Source organism: Ambystoma mexicanum, chromosome 2q, assembly GCF_040938575.1.
Source record: "Ambystoma mexicanum isolate Mex_15411 chromosome 2q, UKY_AmexF1_1, whole genome shotgun sequence".
Taxonomy (NCBI): domain Eukaryota; kingdom Metazoa; phylum Chordata; class Amphibia; order Caudata; family Ambystomatidae; genus Ambystoma; species Ambystoma mexicanum.
The window spans coordinates 959,664,999-959,689,366 of record NC_090924.1 but is presented as its reverse complement, the minus strand read 5'-3'; the positions used below and the strand labels follow the sequence as shown (position 1 = coordinate 959,689,366).

Here is a 24,368-nt window from a genome sequence, read left to right as displayed (position 1 = left end):
ATGCGCTGTTGAATGAACAACGGACCCTTGAATAAGTCTTCTTTCTATTGGACCAATAATTGTAATATTTCGGTGTTAAAAAAGTTGTACAAAGTTGATTTTTAGATAGAGAAAATCAAATAGTTATTATATGTTAAAGGTTTAAACCAGAATAAATTCAACCAACATCAAAGAGAATTGAAGTCTGGGTGTACTCTGAAGAAGGTTTTTCTCTCTTTCCCTCTCCTTATACATGTATCCCCCTATTTTGTAGGAGTTGTTGCTCCATTTCACTGTATCAGCATAAACAAACTATTGGTTAAGAATCCTATCTATTCTTACGATATACTGTTTGAAGGCTGACAAAAATATTTTGGTTTAAAAAACCACTATCTCTGTCGTGCCCTCCACAAACTAGATTAAACATAGCCTTAGTCAGAGGCGTCGCTGGCTGGTGGCCTCAAGGGTATATAGCCTGGGGTCTTCCGGTTGCAGCCCCAGATAGAAGCTCAGGGGATACAACCGAAAGGTTAGCTAGCCCTGAGTCCCGATATTAGCATAGCCCTGGATCTTTTCCAGACCTAGCAACACCCCATAAACTATACAAGCCTTTGAAACCTGTAAGCCTCAATTAATATTGAAGCAATGATGATTAACACAGGCTAAAGGCCTTTACAGTAGGCCCCAACACTATGTGCTATGAAGGTATCAGTAGTCAGCCTGCGTGTTGTTTTCAATGAGGAAAAGATGTTGCTAATGCAGACACAATGCACTTCGAGTGTGACCAAGTTAACCCAAATGAAAAAAATGATGGTAACTTGGCCACCATGCAAATGAAAGGGTGATCCATCACAAATGAATGGTTACCCTTTCAGTTTCAATCACAGGAGGATCTGCAGGCTGCGAAGTATACAACCAAAGGCGGCCAATCACTGGAAGGAGTGGAGGTTAAAAGAAATGATGTCTCTTCTGCTGAGCACCTCCTTTTCGTTTGAACTGTGGTATAATACCAGTGATTATTATAGACTGACAATGATCGCTGCTTGGAGAGTGTGTGTGTGGGCGGTGGGTGAGGGATCGAATGGGTGAATCAGGGGGCCAAGCTCCATTACCCACTATGCGATGTGGGGCTGAGGATGGAATGGGGAGGATAGTCTGGTCTTCCCCACACCATTGGGGGACTTGGATAGTTCAAAAGCGTTTGTGTCAATTCGGAGATGGCAGACTAGTCTTTTAGGGACTCAGTACATGTTATAGAAAAAGATGATAGCCAGATTACATTTACCCGGGCACCAGAGCAGTACAACAAAACAACCAATAAGGAAGAATATCGCAACCAGTTGCAAGTCGCTATCACAAACTCTGCCCCGAGGTAGGGAGGGAGTCACTATAAAAAACCCACACAGGAAAAAGAGTAGTGTGAGAGTCTAGGGTAGCAAAGAAGCAGGTTCATCAGTGTAGGCACAAGTGGAGGAGTGCAGGCATTTCAGATGCAGGATATGTTGCCAGTGCAGGAGGATTTGGGCATGCAGGAAAAGTTCGGCTTGCAGGAGGAAATGGAGGATGAAGCAATGCGCAGACAAAGAAAATGCGTTGTAGCTTGGTGAGCATGTGTGCACACATCCAAAACATTAACCAAAGCCAACTGGATCACCCCCTTCACAAATCTATCGGCCCACTCCACCATACCATTGGCCCTTGGTTTGTACAACTCCTGTGATGCCTTATCCCCGCAACCTCATAAAATGCATCATCTCCTGCAAGACGAACTGCACACCGTTGTCAGTGATAATGCTCTCAGGCGAACCCTCCCTGCCAAAAACCTTGTTAAGAAACGTCAGCACTGAACCACTTGTAACAGAACGCAGAAGGACAAAAATTAATCCATTAGGACGTGTAATCAATCAAAACAAAATTGAACCTGTCCCCCTCACTCAACACTTCAAAAGGTCCCATTATGTCCAACGCAACTTGATTCCACACCTTGTCCGGAATCATGACCGGATGCACTGGCTGTGTAGTGACCACCTGACTCTTACCACGGACTGAACACGGGACACAATCCCTGGCCACTCCCTCCAAGTCACTGTCCATCACAGGCCACCAGTAACACTCCAACTTTTCTCAGTCAAAGTGTGCCCGAGATGACCCTCATGGGCCAAAGCCACCAACCTACCACGTACACTGGCCGGGGGCACCAACCTGTTCTCTCTCGTCATACCCCGGGAACTTTCTACATGCTCATTAGCAACCAGCACATACCTTTTACCAATCTCAGATTACTTAATGGTAGTCCACACCTGTCTCAACACTCTCCTAATCACTTCCAACAACTGTTAGTTATTTGAATTATTTCCAGTTTGTTTTTCTTTTCATTTTCCTGGCGTTTGTTGCTCACTGTTTTCTATTTGCTTCTATTTTTCTTTTCTTTGTTCTCTTCTCTTTGTTGGGTGTTAGGTAAGGGGGAAAGTGTGTTGACATTTGATGTGTGCGCATGTTGTTTGACGATTAGATTCCATCTTGGAATGTATTCTATTATGTTTGTCAGTTGCTTTTGTGGTGGACTACTATAAAAGGACTTAAAAGTTAAGAAGTGGAGAAAAGTAGAAGAGGTTGGAGGAAGAGAAAGAGTAAAGTAGAGAACCAACAATAGAGAGGAAGATGGAAAAGTTGTAAAGAGGAAGGAAAGAAGAAACAGCAAGTGAGAGAGCGGGACAGTGGGAAGTCCCTTATGGTCAGACCGGCCCATGGGTTTGACCATGCCTCTTTTCATTCTACCCATTTAAAAGGGCCCTGTTCTGGACATTGGAAATCATGAGTTACTGCAACTGCTGTACCTTCTACCTATACATCTTCTGTCCCTGCGATGCCTGAATGCAAGATCGCAGTAATGCGTAAACACATCAACCCCGAAGATTAGCACAAACTTCAGGGAGGTTTAGGAGATAGGGTATTCCATTACGACAATCCAGCAATGGCCCATCACTCTCTGGATTTCTTTCACACTGTCTAGCATTTATTCACTTATGACCACAAAAGTGGCAAATAACACAATTTTGAGATTGAAGAGCGATATAATGTATCTTTGCCTTGCACTGGTCTAGCATTCAAAATGCAGGTTTTGCCTGCAACTGTGCGCAGATATTTTAAGGAAGGAATGGTAGCAAACAGTGAAGACAGACACACGTGATCACAGTTCAACAGTGTTTATCGAACTTCAATGGGTTGGTAGAACACCTATCTAACCCTAAGTCTAAAGATGGGAGCAAACTACAACCATCAAATAATAATTACACAGTCCTAGTGGAGTCTCTGTCAAAATAAAAAGGGCCTATACTAATAAACCTATTGCCCATCCTTACTTCTAAATACAAAAGTTGTGGGAAAACAATGTATGCAAAAGAAAAGTGTTCAAGAAACAATGTCAGGATAGTTGAGTAGTTGGCTTCCCTTGCCCACGTTTTCAGCACGGGACAAGCTAACACACTCGAGTTTCGCACACACTCTGGCTTCTCTTCCATGAGCATGCAGTTCACAATATAGGTATCTGGGCCTTCTGCGCCAAAGTCTCTTTTTCAATTAAAGTCTCTCATTGCTGAGTGGCTGGTGAAACAAACAAGTATCAAAGTGTCCTTCTCATCAGGAGTTTCACATTCACAAGTTCTCGGGTTTACGGTTCACCACGCGTCTCCCTCGGTCGGGCTTGGACCACTTTACACAAGTTCACAATCTGTCTCCCTCAATCGTGCTCGACCCACAGTCTCCCTCAGTCGCGCTCTGACCACTTTAATCTTGCTTTCGTTCACAGTTAATAATTCAAGACTTTCGACTGTGCAAACGATTTCTCTTAACCATCGCAGGACTACTTTGATTCATTCCATTCATTACTTTCCCTGTTATCTCTTTCTGTTTCTGCCACTTCTTGGCTGGGTACGTAATACAGAGACCTTCATTCTTTCGTCTTGCGCTCCTCATACAATGTTGCCACTTGCAACCTTGACATCAACACAGACCGGTCTTGCATCGCACTCCCCCACACCCCGGCTGTGTTGATTTCTCTGGTGCTGCTTTAATTCTGGAGCCAAGGACAATAACACAGTGGCTGCAGCTCCGCCCAACTCACTTAGTCATGCAAGAGGGCCCAAGGTATCTTTGACACACAATTCAGAACTCTTCCGTCTGGTTTCCTGGCCTTATGTTTTCCAATCTGAAGGATTCTGGAAAGTAACGGTTTCTCGGCAGAAAGGTCAAGGGTATCTCCCTCCTTGCTTTCCCTTCTCGGTTTGCTACCTTTTTCCCCTCGTTCAATTGCCGTCTGGAAAACGCTATTCCTTTGTGTGCTTTGTCTCCCTCAGAGTGTGCTCTCATGCTCTGCCTTTTATCCGTGTGGGGAAGCTTAATGGAAGTCAGGTGTGAGTCGATAACAGTAATTGCCTGACTCTGCATGACCACATTAATGGGACATGTCAGGTGTTATCCTCGGGTGTGAGTCTGTTTTCTCCCACAGCGGGCTGTCTGTGGGAAAGTGTTTATGTAGGGAAGGGGCGGGGGGCATAAAGTCCCTAAGTATCTTACCTGGTAGGATGGGATGAAGGTGTTACAGGGGAGGGATACCACGTCTCGCCATCCAGTATTCCACTCCCATAAGACCTCTCACCCAGGTAATCCTCCCACACTGATCCACCGCCAGGGTCTGGATCCAAACTCAATGGCCGTGCCCTGGCCACCTGAGAGAGAGACCCCCCCCGGGAACTAGCGGGTAAGACACCTTCTGGTTTCTCACAATATGCACATAGACATTTGCTGTTAGAGCAAAAGGTCTACCAATACCACTGGTTTCAGAGGAATAACAGTGTAGGCAATGAGCGGTGTGGTGTGTCTTGCTGTAATTTTACTTTAGTGGAAGAGGCTTTTATTTCCATGTGACACACTCTAGTCAAGGGAACACAAGTCGCAGATTGCTGGGAATCCTTGACAACTCTATGTCCTTTCATATGGGCAGCTGGGATTGTGTGAAAGTAGTCATATGCTAAAAATACAGATAAACCCAAATTAAAAACATCAAGCAGATCTTGATAATCCACTACTCGACCACAGCACAAATTACTCTTTTCAAATGTGTCCTGAGCAATTGAAAGAAAAAGAATTTTAGCAAAAAGAGCAAGCACACTAATGAATATGGAGCACAAAGCCGGAAAGCCAGCTCAGATGTGTTTCATTTGTTTGTGTTACAAATTATGAGGCACGTCACATGCAGACCTTCTCCATAGTTAAATTGGCAATGTAGCACCAATATTTCAGGCACAATAACTGCATCACCCAGGACAGTGCATATCGGCTGTTTCCCTCATTTATCATATTTACTGTACAGTATATGTGAAAGCAATATTGACTGAAAACTCTTTAAGCATGGGCACTGTTGATACAAACTTTCCAGATTCACATGAAGAAAGTGTATTGCCCTTAGGCTACACTACTGGACATTAACAATATCTATGCTTCACTTTAGGCATATGTCCAGGATCATACACTAGCTAACGCAATAAGACTATGAGATGACAGTTTAGCAGCTGAAGGCAATTCTGTGACATGATCCCGGGAACAATTTCTGCATAGGCGAAAGCTACCATGCCCGCCGGGCTCTGGGCCGTAAGTGGAGGACTGCAAGGTCAATTACTGTACTATACAATACCTAAAATCATTCCACTCACTCCGCTCACCCAATCAAACTCACCACACTCTACCACACCCCGCTCATGGAATCATCCCACACAACCAATCTACCTTAACCCACTCACCTTCTCTAGCCCATCTCATTCTTCCCACTCCACCTCATCCCACCTACCTCAACCTAATCATCCTCACCCCACGCTAGATCAACCTGATAAAAAGGCTCTAACTCACACCACTCACCGACTCTTGCCCACATCTATTCTCGCCACTCCATCTGACCCCACTCTACCACACATCTCACACACTTTATTTCAACCCACTCTGTTTCGAAGTTAGATCTGGAAATGTTGGAAGTACTGTTCTAGTTTCAGCATGTCATTTAACTGATGTAAATCACAGCCTACATGATTCAACTATTTCCAGTGGAAATAAAAATTGTGCCTTTTCAGAAGACAGAAGTTGAGTCCCAGCCAGCCAGAGATACAGGCCCGACTAATGGAATTGGTATATAAAGTTACTTTTGAAACATGAGAGTGCTACAAATGTGCAATAAGTAAATATTTGTCTATTTTGCAAGGAGACAAAAGGGCCTGGCATTTTGTTATCGATTGTCCTGGAAACTGAATTCGAAGAATAGGTTGAGGAGTTTTAGCATTATGGATTCGGATTTTAACGTGAGGTTGAATGAAAGATTTTTTTTGTAAAGCACTTGTTGTTTTGTTTGTGCAACAGGGGAAAGATTCTGCATTTGGAAGTCTATAGGAAAGTTTGTGTGTCTTGTGTAAGAACAGCATGCCTAAAACAATGGTTTTCCTTTTAGGCGCAAGGTCTTCTAAGTGGAGCAACAATCTTGAATCACAACATAACACACTCTATTCTGCACCCTTAATCAAATTATACAAATAGATTTTAAAATATAAATCAGGTTTTAAAAGCAATTCTTTGTAGCCAGAGAGCGTTTTTAAAACAAAGTACAGATTGATATTAGAATTATTGTACCTAGATACAACAAGCAGAAATGTACAAAATTAACTGAAATAATTAGAGGTACAATTGCAAACAGTTTTAATATTGTTTAGAATTTCTGAAAGCTGCTGCCCAATGCATTTTTCCCCCATATCATTTTATTGACATTTTTTTAACAATAACACATTCGAACATGATTGTCCCCTCCTTCCCCTCTCTCCTCCCCTCCCTTTGGTCCGAGCATAGTCCATGTGTAGGCGGTTCCTTTGAGGTGCAATGGCAGTGGTGTAACAGTTCTTCCGGAGTCCCAGCTTTGTGTAAGCTCATCCTCAGTGGCTCCTTGATATTTCGCCTTCTCTGGGCCGGTCATTTATGCCTAAGAGGCCCATGCTCCTAGGGCACCTGATGCATTTTTAATATGGATTAAAAGGTGGATATCTCGGTTGGAGAAAACATAATTTTGGATGCATTTTTTTGGTGGCGATTAAAGGACACATTTTGGTGGTGATTGAATGATTTATGCAAATATGTTTTAAATGATACACCAATTTGTTATTCGTGAAACTTTTCAAGAGTCCAGTGGCTGATTCGAGGAGTCAAGAAACACAGTAGCTGAGAGCCCGCACCAGGTGCAGCCGATAAAATTAGTCCAACATCTTGAAAAGGTGAGATGGAGGAAAAAAAACACAGGTAGATGGATCTTCTGAGAGAGATGAAAGTCACATGGGAGGAAGGAATGTTTCACTCTCAAACTCACCTTCTCCTTGGAAAGCACCAAGTAGGGAGGTCTAACAGATAAAGCCTGGAGTTCACTCACCAGTCTTGCAGAAGGCATGGCTAACCGAAAGATAACATTAAGGGTGAGCAACCTTAATGAACATGAATGAAGGGGCACAAAGGGAGTTCCCGTTAGAAAAGTCCAAACAAAATGTAAATTCCACACAGGAACAACAAACTGCTGTGGGGAAACAGGTTGCAAAAGCCCAACAAGAAATGCCTTACTGTGGGGCTAGTGAAATAAGAACCTTTTTCCGGGGTCTTCTTGAAGACAGATGGCAGCTAGATACCCCTTCACAGTGTCAATGTGCTGGCCCATTCATCCCCAAAAAAGCTGGAAATTCAGGACTAAGGAGGTAAGCAAAATGGAAGGCTCCAGTCCACGTCCCACGCACCAAGCCGAGAATGTATGCCACCTGTGGCGGCTCAGAGGAGCACATTCAGGATGTTATCCGACAGAGTACATCTTTTGTATCTCAGCCTTTCAGCAGCCAAGCATAAAGGTTCAAACTGCCGATGATCTTGTGGAGGACCCACCCTCTGAATGAGAGAGTAGGTCCACTCTCCTCAGGAGGCACCAGGGAGGGCAGATGGACATGTCCGGAATCTGCTGCTACTACCTCCTACAGGCCCATTCTGGTACGGTACAATCAAAATCATCATACAGCCAAATAGTTGAAGAACAAACAGGATAACAGGGACTGCTGGGAATGCATAGATGATATCCAAAAACCCACTCAACAGTCAATGCATCTCCCAAGGATGCCTGCTAAGAGAATTCCCTGGAGCAGGAACACTCACACTTCGTGTTCCCAGTCGAAGCAAAGTGGTCCACTAGAACAGTCCCTCACAAGTATAAAACCTTCACCAGAACTTCCTGGCAGAGCTCCCAATCATGGGAGGCTGAATTCTGTCTGCTCAAGGCATTTACTATGACTTTCTCTATCCTGGCTATATAGGCCATCATCAGAGACACTTCTTTTTCAGACCCCAAAACCACCTTCACATTGCTTCTTTGCACAGAGTGACCGAACTCAACCCTCTTGTTGAGGTAGTGCATGGCCACTGTGTTGACATTAGGACCAGCACACACTTGCCCCACACTGAGGGGAGAAAGGCAACAAGGGCCAGCCTGATCACTCAGAGCTTCAGCATATTGATGTCTTCCTGGGTTTCTGCTAGAGGCCAAAGTCAGTCAGGTCTACAGGGGAGCAACCCAAACTTTCAGGTACACATCCATGACCACTGTCAGTTGGGGCCAAGGTTGCCGGAGCAATGCCCCCTCAGATGACTGTCCCTCAATTACCTCCATATGAGGTCCAAAGGTTCTGACATGTTGCCCTGAACTGATACCAGTGACAGCGAAGTAGCCACAGAGGCATACTCATGATCATTCAGGCATCCAGCACCACCAGAATGCATGAGACCATAAGGTGAACTAGTCGCAGAAGAGATGAGGCTGGAACCTCCTTCAGGGATGGAAAGACATCAATCATCTGGAAGATGATTACCACTCAATCCTTAGGACGGAAGGTCCTGCTCAGGAGAGTGCACAGAAATTCTAGAAGCCAGTCATCCAAGGAGGGGACAACCGTATGCTTCCCCTCCCGATGTGAGGCGCAACTACCGACAGTAATTTGGTGAAGACCCCGAGTGCTGAGGAAAGACCGAATGGCAGGACATTAAATTGATAGCGATGTGATCCCACCAGGTACTTCAGATACTTCCTGTACTTGAGATGGATCAGGACACGGAAGTAGGTATCTTGAAGGTCCAGGGACAACAACCAGTCCTGCAGATCGAAGGCTTGAAGGATCTGGGCCAGAGTGACCATGTCAAACGTGCTCTGTACAAATCCAGAATTGGATGCAAGCCCTTGTTCTCCTTCGGGACCAGAAGATACAGAGAATACCAACCCTTGCCTCGTTAGGAACTGGGCACCTGCATGAGGCCCAAGCTGAACAGGGAGATCCCGGCAACTGCCGTGAAATATTGAAGTCTTTTTCACAAAGGCTTTGTCCCTGGGGCTGTGGAGGGCGCTGCTTAAGCAGCGATGGGCCCTTTTTGAGCTCCGAGGCATCTTCTCTGGCGGGGGGGTTTGGTGAAACTGCTGAGTGCCCGAGGACGACTGACCCCTGCTGTGGTCCACATAATAGGTAAAAGTTCAAAAACACTCCTTATTCTGCAGGACTTTGGATGACTAAAACCTTTGAAGGAAGTCATCAGCCTTGGCCCGAAGAGGTTATTTACATCATCTGCCATGTCCAGGAGCTTCTCCTGAACGTCTGGATCAAACCTGATGAGCATAGCAATGGCTTTGGAATGTGCCTCACAGTCAGTTGTGTCAAGTCCGGACTGCAAGATTTGAGGGACACCGCTTCAGCAGCCCCCTCACATCTCCCAATTGAATATTCTGAGCTGCCTCCAAAACCACAGTGCTGAGGCCAAAAGAAAATGTCAAGATGTATTAATTGCCCTCAATCTGAGATTACCTAAGGGCGAACACTTGGTGCCCTCAAGCATCCAGCTTTTTTCTCGCCCTGAAAGGGGGTAAGAATGGGATGGGGAGTCTTCTTAAGGTTTTTGGCTATGGTGGTTTAAACCAGCAAGCCCTCAGAGGAGGCAGCTGGGACAGAAAAGCCAGATCAGAGGGTGCAGGGCAGTGGGTCTTGGTCCAACGCAGTGATTGAGGCTGGTCTCTCCCAGGCTTGTAAATGAAGGGGTTCCCTCTGCCTGATGGAAGGGAAACAAGGTCTCTCTGGAAGGGCCCTCATGCAGAATGTCAGTTAAACTCAAAGTTAACTCTTGGTCTGGTGCATGCTGACAAACCCAATGTCTTTACCACCATCTTAGTCATTATCTTTAGGAAAGAAGAAGTGGGCTTCACCGGAGTTGGCACCAGAAGGATGTCCAAGTGTGGGGAGGTTTTGAGCCCCTGGTTTCCTGTAAATTTGAGATCAGGTCCATCAGATCTGTACACTTATTGTAGAATTATTCTACTAAATATCTCACTTCTCTGAACCAATGTGGATCTAGCTCAAAAGGGTTACAATAGCACTCCTCTTCAAAGACTTCTGACATCTTTAACAAGAATTTGCCCATAGGAAGCAGAGACTATTCTAGAGATGCTTTGCCGACAGCGGTTTCGAGGTGAGGGGAACCGTAAGCCGGGAGCTATATGACTGGAAGCAGAGCAACATGGGGGCCATTCTGGATCACATACCTTTGAAGTTGGGACCGAGCCCGTAGGCATGTGGTCATGGTCTTCCAAGGGGTGACTGCCGGCTCCTTCAACCAAGGTGGACCCAGTTCATGCCACCGGCACCAAAGTCTTTAGTGCCACAATCTTTGAAAAGATGCCAAGCATCATTAACAGAAAGCTTTGCCATTCCTCCATAGTAGGGGATAGGGTAGAAAATAATACCAGGGAGTGGCGACTTCTCCTTTGATGAAGATGAAGAATGGTACCTCAAAGAACCGATTTGGGAGCTGGCCCCCCTGCAATGTTTCTTCTTCTTTTTGTCTTTCTCGGTAAGGAATCAGTCTTCCGCTCTCCGCTGCTCCTTGCCCAGTGTCTTCGAAGGAGTCTCTTTGGCAAAAAGTAAAGAGTTTTTGGGGTATCCTTCCATAAAGCCTTTGTGTTAATGGATTGGCAAAATCTACAATCCACCAGATGCCGTTCCTCCCCAGGCAGTATAAACAGAGACTGTGGGGGTCAGAGACAGACATCTGTCTCCCACAATCTGCAGAGGGCTTGAATCCCAATGTCTTACTGGCATTAAGCATGCAGCACTAGAAAGAGCTTGGATACAAGCATACAGAGTGCATAGAAAAATGGAACTGAGGTCAAGGGGAGTGGTAGTCCCCCATAATGGTCCGAAATGACGTTGTGTCTGCCGCAGGGCGATTATAGTGGCGGAGCGGAGCTTCCGCAGAGCTGAACAGCTCCCAGCATTGGTGAAAAAATGTCTAATGGCAGCTGGCAATTCTTTTCATTATTACTTTTATGGAGCAAAGAGGATTTTATGTATCTGTTACTGATTACAAAACTTGTTTTACTTCTTTTTTAGATGACAAATCTGAGGACCACAACAGATAACCCTGTTGAATTTCTCCTGCAGTGGGATTGAGAGAAGGCACCGCCCTTAAAGAATCTAAAGCAGAAGTAAACGACGGGGGCCAGCAAGCAGTTTGAACCATGAATGAACTAGTGTAAGAGCCTGTGTACACGGGCCAAAGTGCAGGTTTTCATCGACATAGTAGGACCATTTCATATCCTAAGGCAACAGCTCCCTCTAGCGGTGACAACAGGCACACCTATGCAAATTGGCATTGTTTCTATGTATCCTAAGGCAACAGCTCCCTCTATAGGTGACAACAGGCAAAGCTACTGCATCGGACATTCATACATCTGGCCTTTTATTATATTGTTAACTTTGATTAGATTGTAATTGTGAATAGGTTTAATATAGGAGTGGGTTTATTTGATTAGAATGTCATTTTCAGTTGTTTTATAGTTCTGGTTTAAAGTGAATCGCCCTAATGAAGACAAAGTCATGGAAAGTTTCAAGGCACTTCATTGTAGAATGTTATATGTTAGTGCATTGCTAGTTGGCACCAACTATGATACAAGATTGAAAATGTATAGGTTGAGTTGAGAAAGGACTCATTATGATTTATAGTAGGAATTATGTGTTTGAGCTGCACTATAACTATAAATGTAGACTAGATTAAGTGTATTTTTGTTTTTTTTCTAATTAGGAATATTTTAAATAACATTAAATCTTTTTGCAAGGTTTAGGAAATCTCAGTGCAATGCGTGACATTAAACCTTCTATTAACTGCATCAATTGACTTGATAATAAATTAGATGTGAAGATAAAAGCAATGAATTTATCTAATCTTTACATATTGTGTCTGAGAGAACATTTCTTTGTTTTAGGTGAGTTATAAGAACAACCTGTCAGTAACCTGAAGGTGTCTCCCTGACTAATCCCCAGGGATCTGTCATCCAGGTGGCCAGGACAGAGCCATCGCTATTGGATCCAGTTCCTGGGAGTGAACCAGTGATGGAGGATCACCTGGATGGGGGTTCCTCTGGGAGTGAAAGAGAGACAAAAGCGGGTGGGATGCAGTATCCCCCTTCTTCTAACACCTTTTGCCTTTCTACCACGTAGGATACTCAGAAACTCTATCCCTGCCCTTTTCCTACACTAACACTTTTGCACATTGCGAAAGACAACGGACTAACACTAGAGCCATTTACCTGACATGTCCCAACACAAGGGTCAGGCAAAGTCAGGCAATTAACCAGAATCACACACACCTGACGGCCCTTTCCCTTCACCACAGGAATAAAAGTTGGAGCACAAGAACACAGTAAGAGCAAAGCAAACTGCAGGAAGAGATGGCTATACAAGTACGGCAGTTCAAGAGGAGGGCAAAGGTGGTGAGAACCAAAGGGGCGACAAGGAGAGAAGCAACCTTGTCCTTTCCGACCTCGACCCTCAAACTCTCAGTGAAAGAAATCATAAGACCGCAAATATTAGCCAGCGTGTGTTGCAGCATATGTTAACGGTACACAGAGTTCTCCTACACTAATCATCAGGATAGGAAGAGACACTTGCTACCGTGGTACCATCCTTGACTCCAGAAGAAAGAAAAGCCAAGTGGTTCATCATAGCCGGTGAGTCGAGGGGAGATCCCGTAAGAAACCAAACTGTGTTGTTGACCAACGAACCATTGGAAAACTAAGGGAAGCGAATCCCGCACAGTGAGAAAATTGAAGGGTCTGTGAGATTGGCAAAAGTGAACCTGACGAAAGGATGCCTGCAGAACGGGACAAAGCATGATGGCAAATGAACATTGTGTTGACAAAGAGTGAACCGGACAGAGGGATGTCCACAGTGTATTGTTGAAAAGGACATTAATATTTGTGTAATAAAACAAGGGAAAGTGTTTTGAGAAAAGCTGTAGTGAACCCGGCAGAGGGAGGCTAACATTCGAGAAGGGTCTGAACACGGAAGAGGGGGAACCACGGGTGATATGTCATCATCCAACATACATAGGAAAAGGAACTTTTTGTTTGTTATATTGACCACATCAGGTCCTCGGAGGCAAGAGACTTTTTGTAGAAAAGAGACTCAACCACCGGAGGTCCTGATACCTGAGAATGGAACAATAGTATTGTGCTGGGAAAGCTTGAGCGTGTGCAGTACTCCAGAGTCCCGCCTTGGCCCGTGCTCAAAACATGGAGAAGGAGGACCCCCGGCTACCACATCCTGATTTATCACTTGTGAACACTTCTTTCTTTCTTGTGAACCCTATCCCACACTCTTTTTGTATTTAGTTGTAAGGATTGGCAACAGCTTTTTTTTGTACAGGCCCTTTTATTTGACAAGCCACCACTAGGGCTGCCTTAATATTAGTTGATGGTCATAGCTTGCTCCCATCTTAGATTTAGGTGTAGATTAGGCATTTTTCCAACCTACCTATACAGATGAATAAACACCCTTTAACTGCAATCACTTGTGTCTGACTTTACTGTTGCCACCATTCGTCCCTTACAAACCACACATTATATGTAAATGGATAATACAGCAAAGAGACTTTGCTATTGGTACATACCTAATTATAATTGTATAATGTAATTAACAATTATATTTTCACCTACATGAGATTAAGAATACATATTTTAAAAGAATATATAAATAAATGTGCACTGTTTGAATTGTGTTAATAAAAACTACATACTTGATTACATGAATTAGTCCTTTAATCCAATTCCTTAGGGAACGTCCTTTGATATTTGATTACAAAAGCCCAGTCTCATCTGGCGTTCACGTGTGTGGCTTTCCCTTATCCCCTATCCCGATTCCCTAATCCCTAGCAATATAATGAACTGTGGGAGGTGGGTTCATGCTGTGCTGTGCTACTAGTTATTAAACTTTGCAGCCTTATTTGGCTTCCATTTACCACTCTGATGAGGGAAATGGCTCCCGTTTCACCCTACTTGGGCAGCAGTATTGCATAGACCACTGCAATGAACGAGATGGCTCCCAACACAGTCTGCTTCCTCAGTGCTATTGGGTGGACCACTGCAACACGGGTGAGGACTCCCAATGCTATTTCCTTGGGCAATGGTGTTTGGCTGACTACTGCGACATGTGAGATGGCTCCTGATACACTCTACTTGTGCAGTGGTGTTTGGCTGACTGCTGCAACTAAGGAGATGTTTCCTGACACACACTGCATGAATAGTGGTATTTGGCTGAGGAATGACAAGGGAGATAACTCATGCTGCACTCTGGCTCAATTGTATGGTTTGGGTTGTCAACAGTGCCCTCTGTATTCTTGGTTTGGCTTCCCGGACCCCTCCCAGGTTTTCCCATCATTCCCTTTACCTTGTTCTATGTTGGGACAACATGTCTCTGGTATTTCCCGGGGTCGCAGGTTCCTTCCTCTGCAATTTCCAACACCTCTGCGGCTCTGCAGCAGGCTAAAGCTGGTGGTCTCAGCAGTGTTTCCAGACCTCATGGTCCGCCTTTCTGCGGTTGTGCCACCAACTCGATTGCTTCCTTCTGATGAGTCTGCTCCCAGACGGCTCCTGGGAAATTGCAGAAGCACCCCGTTCTTTGCGGCCTCTGCCTGGAGTAACAGCTTCTCTGTGTCTCTGGTCCTCCTGGTTTGAGTCTCCCGGGCAGGACTTGTGTGCTGCTGGCTTCCACAATGAGATCTCACTAGTCTGTTCTTGATTTCTTCTTTATAATGTTGACTCCGCCCTTGCGTAACTTCAACACCATCTTGGAAAGTCTTTTTGGCACTCTTCAGGCCTCCAGTGAGCCACCTGGTTGCGGTACTCGGCTGGTTTTGCATATGGCTTCTCATGTTCTTTGTCCCAGTATGATCTATGTTTCGCACAGCCATGGCTTTACAATAAAGCATGTTTCCACTGGGGGAGAAAAGAGTGATCAAGAAGGTAGAGAGTTTTGTGTGAGCGTTGTAGGGAGGCTTTTCCCCAAGTGAACCTCCTTATCCCCAGGTGGGGAGTCCCTACCTATGAGGTCCTCCCGCATATTACCACCCCAAATGGGACTATTAGGTGGCAGCCTCACCTCCCTATCCTCATAGGATGGGGCTCCCCTCTAGGGAGAAGTGACGAGACCTGGTGAATCATCACACTCGTCAAGCCCGTGCGCTTTGAACTTTCTCATGGGCTTTTGTATATAGACGTATAGAAAGTAGATGAGAAATGAAATATTAAAGAGAAACCCATTGAAGGAGGGGCTTATATTAGGAAAAGTTATATGTATACAAAACAAGGATAGTTACATAATTACAGCATGTGCATTTTCAGTTTTTAAGGTACCTTTTTGCAGACTCAGGATATCTTGGTTAGGGTAATTCACATACCTAAATAGTCATGTGGATGTGAAATTAAAAGGATTGGAGGATAGCAACTTAGTTACTCCCAACAAACTGTCACACTTGGATTTTATTTGTCTGCCTGCAGGGTTAGTAAATCTTACCTGGGGTGCACAGCATGTGGTTACCGTTTTACTGCCAACTCCCTCAATTACCCATGTGCACCATATTATATCGGTGGCTACTGCTGAAAAGACGTTTCCATGTTGGAGAGGATGGAGTCCAAAGTCTTTGAGATGTTTGACAATAGGACGGCAATAGGAAAGAGCTATCATTTTATATTTCAATGCTATATGAATCAATTGGATTAGCGAGGAAAGAATTTGAAGTAAGTGGTTTGATACATTATTTTTTTTATAAATGCAATTGACTGACTATATCAGATTGGAGTTTATTGAAAACAAAGCTCCTGTTAGGACTGTGTAGCTAATGGCTTTGGTTAACATTTAGGAACCCTTATTATTTCAACTTGAAAACAATCAAGGAAACGCATATCTTAAAATGCAGAAAAACGAAATTGTTTCAGACCCAATTAACATTCAGTAAATATGTTAGGAGATCCTACATTTACCCAAAGAAATACACACAAAAAACTATTTTGATATAACAAAATCTTTCCCTGCATAAAGAGAAATATATAACAGCCTTTTACTCAAACAACATTCCATTATTGTGCACATATACACAATATTAATTATCTTGTGTGTGCTTAGTAAGAGAACAAAATAAATAAACGGAAAAGGAACTAAAAGCATATCCGTTGAAACATTATACGGTATGAGTCACATCACATACAAGTGTTAAACACAGGGAGATCTATTTATTTATTTATACGATTTAGTTAATAAAACATTACGTATTATTACACATAATATTCACAACACAAACAATAAACATATACAAAAATTCATAAAATCATACAATCAAATATTTCAATACATTCCTAGGTGTTACAAATAATTAAAAACTGCAGCCAGCTACAGCATCATTTAATCTGTATCAGGTAACATACCTGGGTACTACTAAAACTACAAAAACAGCTTTCAGGAAAAACCAATACAAACATGCAAATCACAACTACTTTTTCATATTGCAATCATTTGCATATTTCTGGCAACAACATAAATGACCTTTAAGATCATATGCAAAAATTCATCCAATCCACCGCCAAGTACCAAATCACCCTTCAGGATATACAACAATCCACATTTACCAGACTGTGTTATTCAAAGTGGATTTTAATAGTTTCCCAAATCTGATATAAGGCTATGATGGTAGAGGTAGAGTTTGAGTTTAGACAACCAGTCCACAAGTCCTCACTCAAGATCGTCTCATAATCATGGACCATGTGACTCAGACGCAACATGTAAAGATGACCTAGATCCAGATATTCTGTGAAAATGTGTTTCACCGTTTCCAAATTGGATGGGTTTTTGCAGATTCTGCAATACCGGTCTACAAGGTCCATTTGTAATTGACCCCCGCTCCCCAGAACTGACCACACCGGCAGTTTATTAATCCTAGTGAGCAGGTGTAAACGCCTTACTTTAAGGTCTGGGCAAAGAATTAGATAATGTTGGGGTCGCATAAATTGATGTAATACTTTTGCGACCGGTGGGTATCCGTGTAATGTACCCAAATGCTCATAATTTCATTACCAGTCCCATTACTTTACCTTCCGTGAAAACATTCTTTTTAACGTTTTATAGTTTGTTCCGTGTGAGGAGTCAGGTTTCCAGTTAATATTTACAAAGATTTTATTTACCTGCTCCAAAATGTTATTGTTTTGCCCTGCCCCTGTATAGTTACTGGCCATCCGTGCCATGGGGGAGGTTTCAATAACTAGTTGGGAACGGATAAAAAATTCACTGTTGCATTTTCTCAAAATTGCCTGAAGGGATAAAAGGCCAAGTTTGAGACAGAAGTACTCCATCGGGGTACTACGAGGAAGATTAAGCATACAGCACCAAAATCGACCTTCGACTATTTTTAGCCACTTCAAGTTTGCCAGCTCTAAGCCTTCCAACCCATAGAGGATGGTCGGGCAAAACCATGGTTTGTATAACATAAGAATGCCCTGTAGTGAGTAGCCAGCATATTCCCTTGCAAAACGTTTGATTAAGAAGTTCAGCTGTCGTGCTTTGGCAGTCTTTGTGTCTATGATATTACCATAGCAAGCATCATGTTATAGATTTAAGCATCATGTGAAACATATAAGACTAAATACTTTTATTGGCAAGCATACTGGATCTGGCCTATATTAAGTATCATTTGCACCCTGTTCATTTTCTTATGGGTAGTTAACATAATCCTAGTTTTATCCAGATTGATCTCAAGCTCATTTTCACTGGCGTATATTACAATGTTCATTAATAGAGTTTTGATGCCAGATAGAGTGTGGCTCAGTTTGTAGAAAAAAGGATTTGCTAGTCACCTTCTAGCACACCGTCAGTTATTGCTCACGATAGGTAAATAATGTTCATAATACCATATTTCTTTTATCATAAAGTGTTTTAATTCCAAAAAATGTCCTCAAAATATTGTCCTCAAATCATAGTAGTACGCTCAACACATGTTTCACCAGAGCTATGGGCGGCAAATTTGCCCCTGCCTATGCTAATTTTTACATGGGAGCCTATGAATTAAAACATGCATGGAATCATAGTTCATTCACAGACAATCAACAAATTATATATTGGGGAAGATACATTGACGACATTCTTGTCGTCTGGAAAGGCGATCAGAAATCACTCAAGGATTATCACAAACATCTCAACAACAACTTCAACTTAAAACTTACCATGACCGAAAGCACTGAAAAAATACAATTTCTAGATTTGGAACTGTACATCAAAAACCACAAAATCCATTCCACACTATATGTGAAACCATCTGCAGGAAACAGTATATTATACGCAAAGGTCAACCATCCATCACATATAATAAACAACATCCCATATGGGGAATATTTATGTATCAAGCGGAACTGCAAAGAATCTGAAGAATTTGAGAAGCATAAACATCTCGCAACTGAAACATTTCTAAAAAGAGGCTATTCAAAAAAGACTTTGAAAAAAGCACAAGACAAAACCAGCATCAGAACACGATCTGACCTTCTACAAAATAAGGAATCTCAAACTACCAACATACAGTCATAAAAGCTCAGATTCATAACCACGTTCAACTCAGAAACAACATTTCTTAAGAATAGTCTGTGAAAACACTGGTACCTACTAAAATTAGATCTGGACCTACAGCCATTTCTAGATGATCAACATAAAATCACTTTCAAAAGAGCTAAAACTCTAAAGCAAATCATCAACCCATCTCATTTTGATACATCGCAAACAAAAGGGACTCACACAACTTCGGAACCAAACTGTCCTAACTAGTCATTTCAAATGTGGAACATGCACAATGTGCCAGTATTCTGACAATGGCTTCTCAAGCATCCCAATGCCAAACTGCCAAAATTGCAAAATCAAAGACTTTATAAACTGCATAAGTAAATACATTGTGTACACCATAAAATGTCAATGTTCTAAACTATATGTGGGGAGCACTATCAGGATGCTGAAAACAAGAATTTCAGAACACATAAGAACTATTATCAAAAAGGACCTTTGATTCCCCCTTGGTCTACACTTCTTGACCGAACATTCGGAAACACAAATGGACAAAATTAAATTCTTTGGAATAGAAAAGATTACAATGTCACCAAGAAGAGGAAACATGGAGAAAAGACTAAGACAAAGGGAAGCATTCTGGATATGCTCTCTGGACTGCTGCAATTCAGGTCTAAACACGGATTCGGAATTGGGACACTTCTTATAACTATCTCTCACAAGCATTACAGTATCAATATAGGCTTTATGTTGGATTTTTCGAGAAATTTCTACGAACAACAATGTCTAGCAATCATGGGACATCAGCCAAACATTTGACTATTTGACTATATATATATTTCTATGTTGTTCTTTTCAACTGTTTTGAATCTCCATGGGCAAATCATCATTCATACCAAGCAAACAGAACCTATATCTCCAGATCCTCAGCATTAATGAATTTCACATTTACCACTGTAGCTTCATGTATCTAACCCAATAATAGTTTGCATTACAGACTAAATTGCCTTGAAACAAACCTTACTCTTTAACCATGTTGGCATTATTAAAAGTTCTGTGACCCTTTCCGAATTGTAAACATAATAGCCTCTAAAACCATGCAAGAATTCAGTCCACTAAATGTTATAACATATTTAAAGTTCTAACATATTCCTACAAAAATATTCAAAATCTTGAGGAATATTACATTACCTAAACTAAGTTATATGTTCTGCCCAATCCAAAATGGCATCTCGGAACGTTTTTCATTCAATGCGTCTTTACGTTATGAGAGAACATGTGCTCACTCGACCTGACGTTATCTTTTAACAACAGCTTGCAATTGCAACTGACTTAAAAATTTCCGTTTACAACTTCCAACGATGTATCTTAAAATGTTTATTTTGAATATAAACAAAAAATATATGAATCGAAAAAGATATTTCATCAGGCAATCCCTGCGTTTAAGAATATATCCTTTTGCTCTATCCAAAATGGCGACTTTCGGCACACCATTTGCAACATTACTTCAAAAGTAATCATGCACGCACGTAATATATTGCAATCTGTGCCCAACTGACCTTGAAAACAAGAGGAAAGGATGATTATTACATAAATTGAAGTCTCAATCATAAAACTTGCGAAGGTAAGAGAAACGCTCCACCCTCCGGCAATTCTAATGCGATTCTACCCCAACTATATACTCAGACTGCAGATTCTCTAATTATAGTTGCCACTCATTTCAATAGCACCTTACATGTCCTCTTCCAGAAACGCTACCTGCTAAAGCATAGAACAAGGGAACCAATTTAAAAATTTGCATCATGACCACTGTGAATTCAAAGCAAATTTGAATTTAAAATGAGGCTATATTGATGCATACCATCCACCTGACAAGATTTCTAATTAACTAGAACATTTAATCACAAGGTAAAACTGCTAATATTAAATGAAAAAGGGAATATGTTAAGAACATGTCAAATTATATATGTCAGTTCACTTACTGCCTGGTTCTCTTATGACTGACAACTAAGATTCATGTCAAAGGTTGTTTTTCGGCATACAAGTGCTTTTCTTTGATTTAAGCTGTTAGAAGAGTATATATATTGCAAATTATATAAACACACTCCTTTATGTTTTTTCTAGGCATTTTTACATTTGACTAATGAATTTTAAAACAATTTTCTGTTAAAATCCCTCCTGATGAGCCAATAGATCTGGTGAACCACGTGTTGAGGGTACTACTATGATTTGAGGACAATATTTTGAGGACAATTTTTGGAATTATAACACTTTATGATAAAACGAATATGGTATTATAAACATTATTTACCTATTGTGAGCAATAACTGAAGGTGCGCTAGAAGGTGACTAGCAAATACTGTTTTCTACAAATTATGTCACACTCGGCAGTCTGAGTGTTACTGGTCATCACCAAGCTGCACCAAAAATCTTTACCTAAATTAAACATTATCCACTGAAGGCCAATTCGCCAACAATTGAATCAGATACTGCAAATGCTTTAATGTTTAGAGTGTGGCTCAGAAGCACCAAATCATCGGCGTATAGAATAGCTGTAATACGATCAGATCTTAGGAGCCCAAATCCCCAAAGCCTCCATGCATCGGATAAGGTCAGCAATGTATAGATTAAATAATAGCAGGGCCAAAATACACCCCTGTTTCTTCCCTCTATTAATGTTGATCACATCAGATAACAAATTACCATTACCCAACCTGATTTTAGCCGAGGTATTATTGTGCAGGGCTTTAACAATCTCAAGAAGCCAGGAGGGGGCAATCCCACCTCTGCATTTTTCCCCACAGATGTTCACGATTCACCAAATCAAACGCTGATTTAAAATCAATGTAGGCTAAATACAGAGGGGGGTTAGCTTTACCTCTGGTGCACTGAATTAAACAGTCTATTACTAGAATATTGGAGATGGTACTAGCACCAGCCTGAAACCCCGATTGTAATGGGTGTAATAGCTATTTTTCCTCAACCCATGCTGATAGGTGTTTCAGCACACAACTGGCACACAGTTTGCCCATAGTGTCCAGCAGTGACAAAAGCTGGTAGTTTTGGGGATCCAGCCTATCTCCACCTTTATGCACTGGAATCAGTACCGCACAGTTCCAAATGTCGGGGATCGTCCTCTGGGAGCATACTTTGATAAATAAATTACAAAGCAGCATGGCCCAATTCGAAGGATCAGCTTTCAATACTGCTGATGCCAACCCATTTGGGCCAGGCTCCTTGAAATGTTTGGACTTATTAATTATATCGATCAAACAATCGTAATAAAGCGCTGATCCCGGGATATGGTTTAAAAGCCGGTTGTCATTTTTAGGGTCCCGTGCCAGGGAAAGAGTGTGCCAAATAGCTTTGGGATTACGGGTAATCATGACATCAAACAGATGTTGCCACTTCTTATTAAGTGCATACATTTTGTATCTCTTTAGCCAATTACGGTATTTAATGTTGGTTTTACGAATCAGAGTCAATTAATTGCCAACAGGTTACATAGATCAGCGCGTAATACGCACTTCCCTACAATGTTTTCTTTTAGCTAATCGTATTTCCAAATCAAAGTGTAGTATTTTCCTCTCACCTAATTGGACTAAAGGTTTGCCTCTGATCACAACTGCTTTTTTAGTCATGATCTTAATCCATAATTCAATACCCTCTGCATTTAGGTTGCATAGAGTATTGTTCTGTTTGCCCAAGGCGGTGAGCAACAGCTTTCCCGCTCTCCTAATATTGCACATTGATCATCGGATTCTGTTACTCCCACAGGTCGAGTACCGAACCCCTGGGTCCCAAATCCGAAGGTTCCTTTGCTAGACCTCGGAATTCAAGTTCTAACCTATGATGACCACTATAAGGAGTAGGTCTTATGTCTATGTAAGAGCACATTCAAGTAAAGGCCCATTCGCACATACATAATCGATGGTACATTCTTTTTTCCCCATCTTCCAAGTCGGTTGCCTAGGGATGTCATTCCTCAGATGGCCATTAAGAGATACCATCTCCCATCTGGCCCAGAACTTAGACCATTCAGTACCTTTTGGATTTTTAGTTTTTAAGATCATTGCGTTTCTTTTAGGGACCTTCCTCGCCAAGATTTTCGTAAAAAACTCCCACATTCGGCATTCCTATCTCTACACAGTAGTATCATATCTTTATTAGGATCCAGCACCCAGGACATCAAGAGCCTATCAAGATATTCAAAAATGATCTCCGATTTTTAGTTCCCAGAGAGGTCATAGATACAGATTAGTGGCAGACACATAGTTCTATCATCATGTACCCAGCTAGTTTCAACTGCAATTGCATGGCCACTTTCCTCTATTGGCATTATAAGTGCAGAGGGTAACGCAGAGGAGACCCAATAATTAAACCCCCGATGGTGGACCCAGTATGACCTTTGTTGCCATTGATTGGTAAATTGCAAATTGCATACCCGTCCATGGAGAAGACATTCCACATCCAAGTTTCCTGCAACATTAGTATTTTAAAGTTAGACAAAAATGTGAGTGAACCATCGACAGCAGTGATATGTGAATGCCACCGCGTGTTCCATGATATGATGGTTTAATCACTTTTGGGCATCCAACATACTGGGAATGATACAACGCAACCACTTCCACCCCTGGGCATTATCAAATCCCTGCTTATCCGCTTCAGCTGTTAATACACGGGGAGTGGGTTTCCCTTTCTTATCACATTTCTTACAATTCTCACACACGTTTTCATCCACTTTCAAGGGCGGCTCGGAATCAAGTTTGTAACCTGAAAATTCCAATGATTCGTATTGGGCTCTCAGAGAAGCAGTTGCCGGCAAAGCACAATGAATCTTGGACATCAATTTACAGTGAGGGCCCTAAGGTTGAACAAAGCCCAAATCACTAGAATTCAATATGCGCAATGCTGGAATCTTAGTAAATAAATTAAGTAAAGATGGGTGGTTTAGCACAGATCTTTTCACAATTTGGTCGTTTTGGCAAATAGTTACAATCTGTTTATTCAAATCTGGTTGCCCCGATGGATGAATAACAGGCGCAACGCTTTGTGAGGTCAGATTGGCGTTGCAATTCCACGAAGCACCCCGACCCAGGTTGCCTGGAGGCACCAAGCTTTTTTCCAATAATCCATCATCAATTATGGTAACCTCATCCAATACTTCCACCAACTCTTCAATTGAAGCATTGTCTTTCAACAGCCAACTTGTTAGTTTACCCTCACTTTGTTATCTATGCTTTTTCTTCCTCGTTTCTTTCTTTTTAATTCTCCTTTTTGAACATTGTGGTACCAGGGGAGCAGTATCAATGGTCGAATTTAGGTGAGGGGCTTCTACACTGGGTAATCCGTTCGGTAGATTATTTCAAACCAATTTCTGTTTTAGGATAATCCTTCACTTACATCTGACACGATGGGTCGAGT

General features: G+C 42.2%; 1 protein-coding gene across 2 annotated transcripts in view; it reads right to left on the bottom strand.

Annotated features, from left to right (window-relative positions):
- The window catches only part of LOC138569869 (ATP-binding cassette sub-family B member 5-like), a 1,230,756-nt gene that overhangs the window by 491,587 nt on the left and 714,801 nt on the right, over positions 1-24,368 (bottom strand). The window lies entirely within an intron of this gene.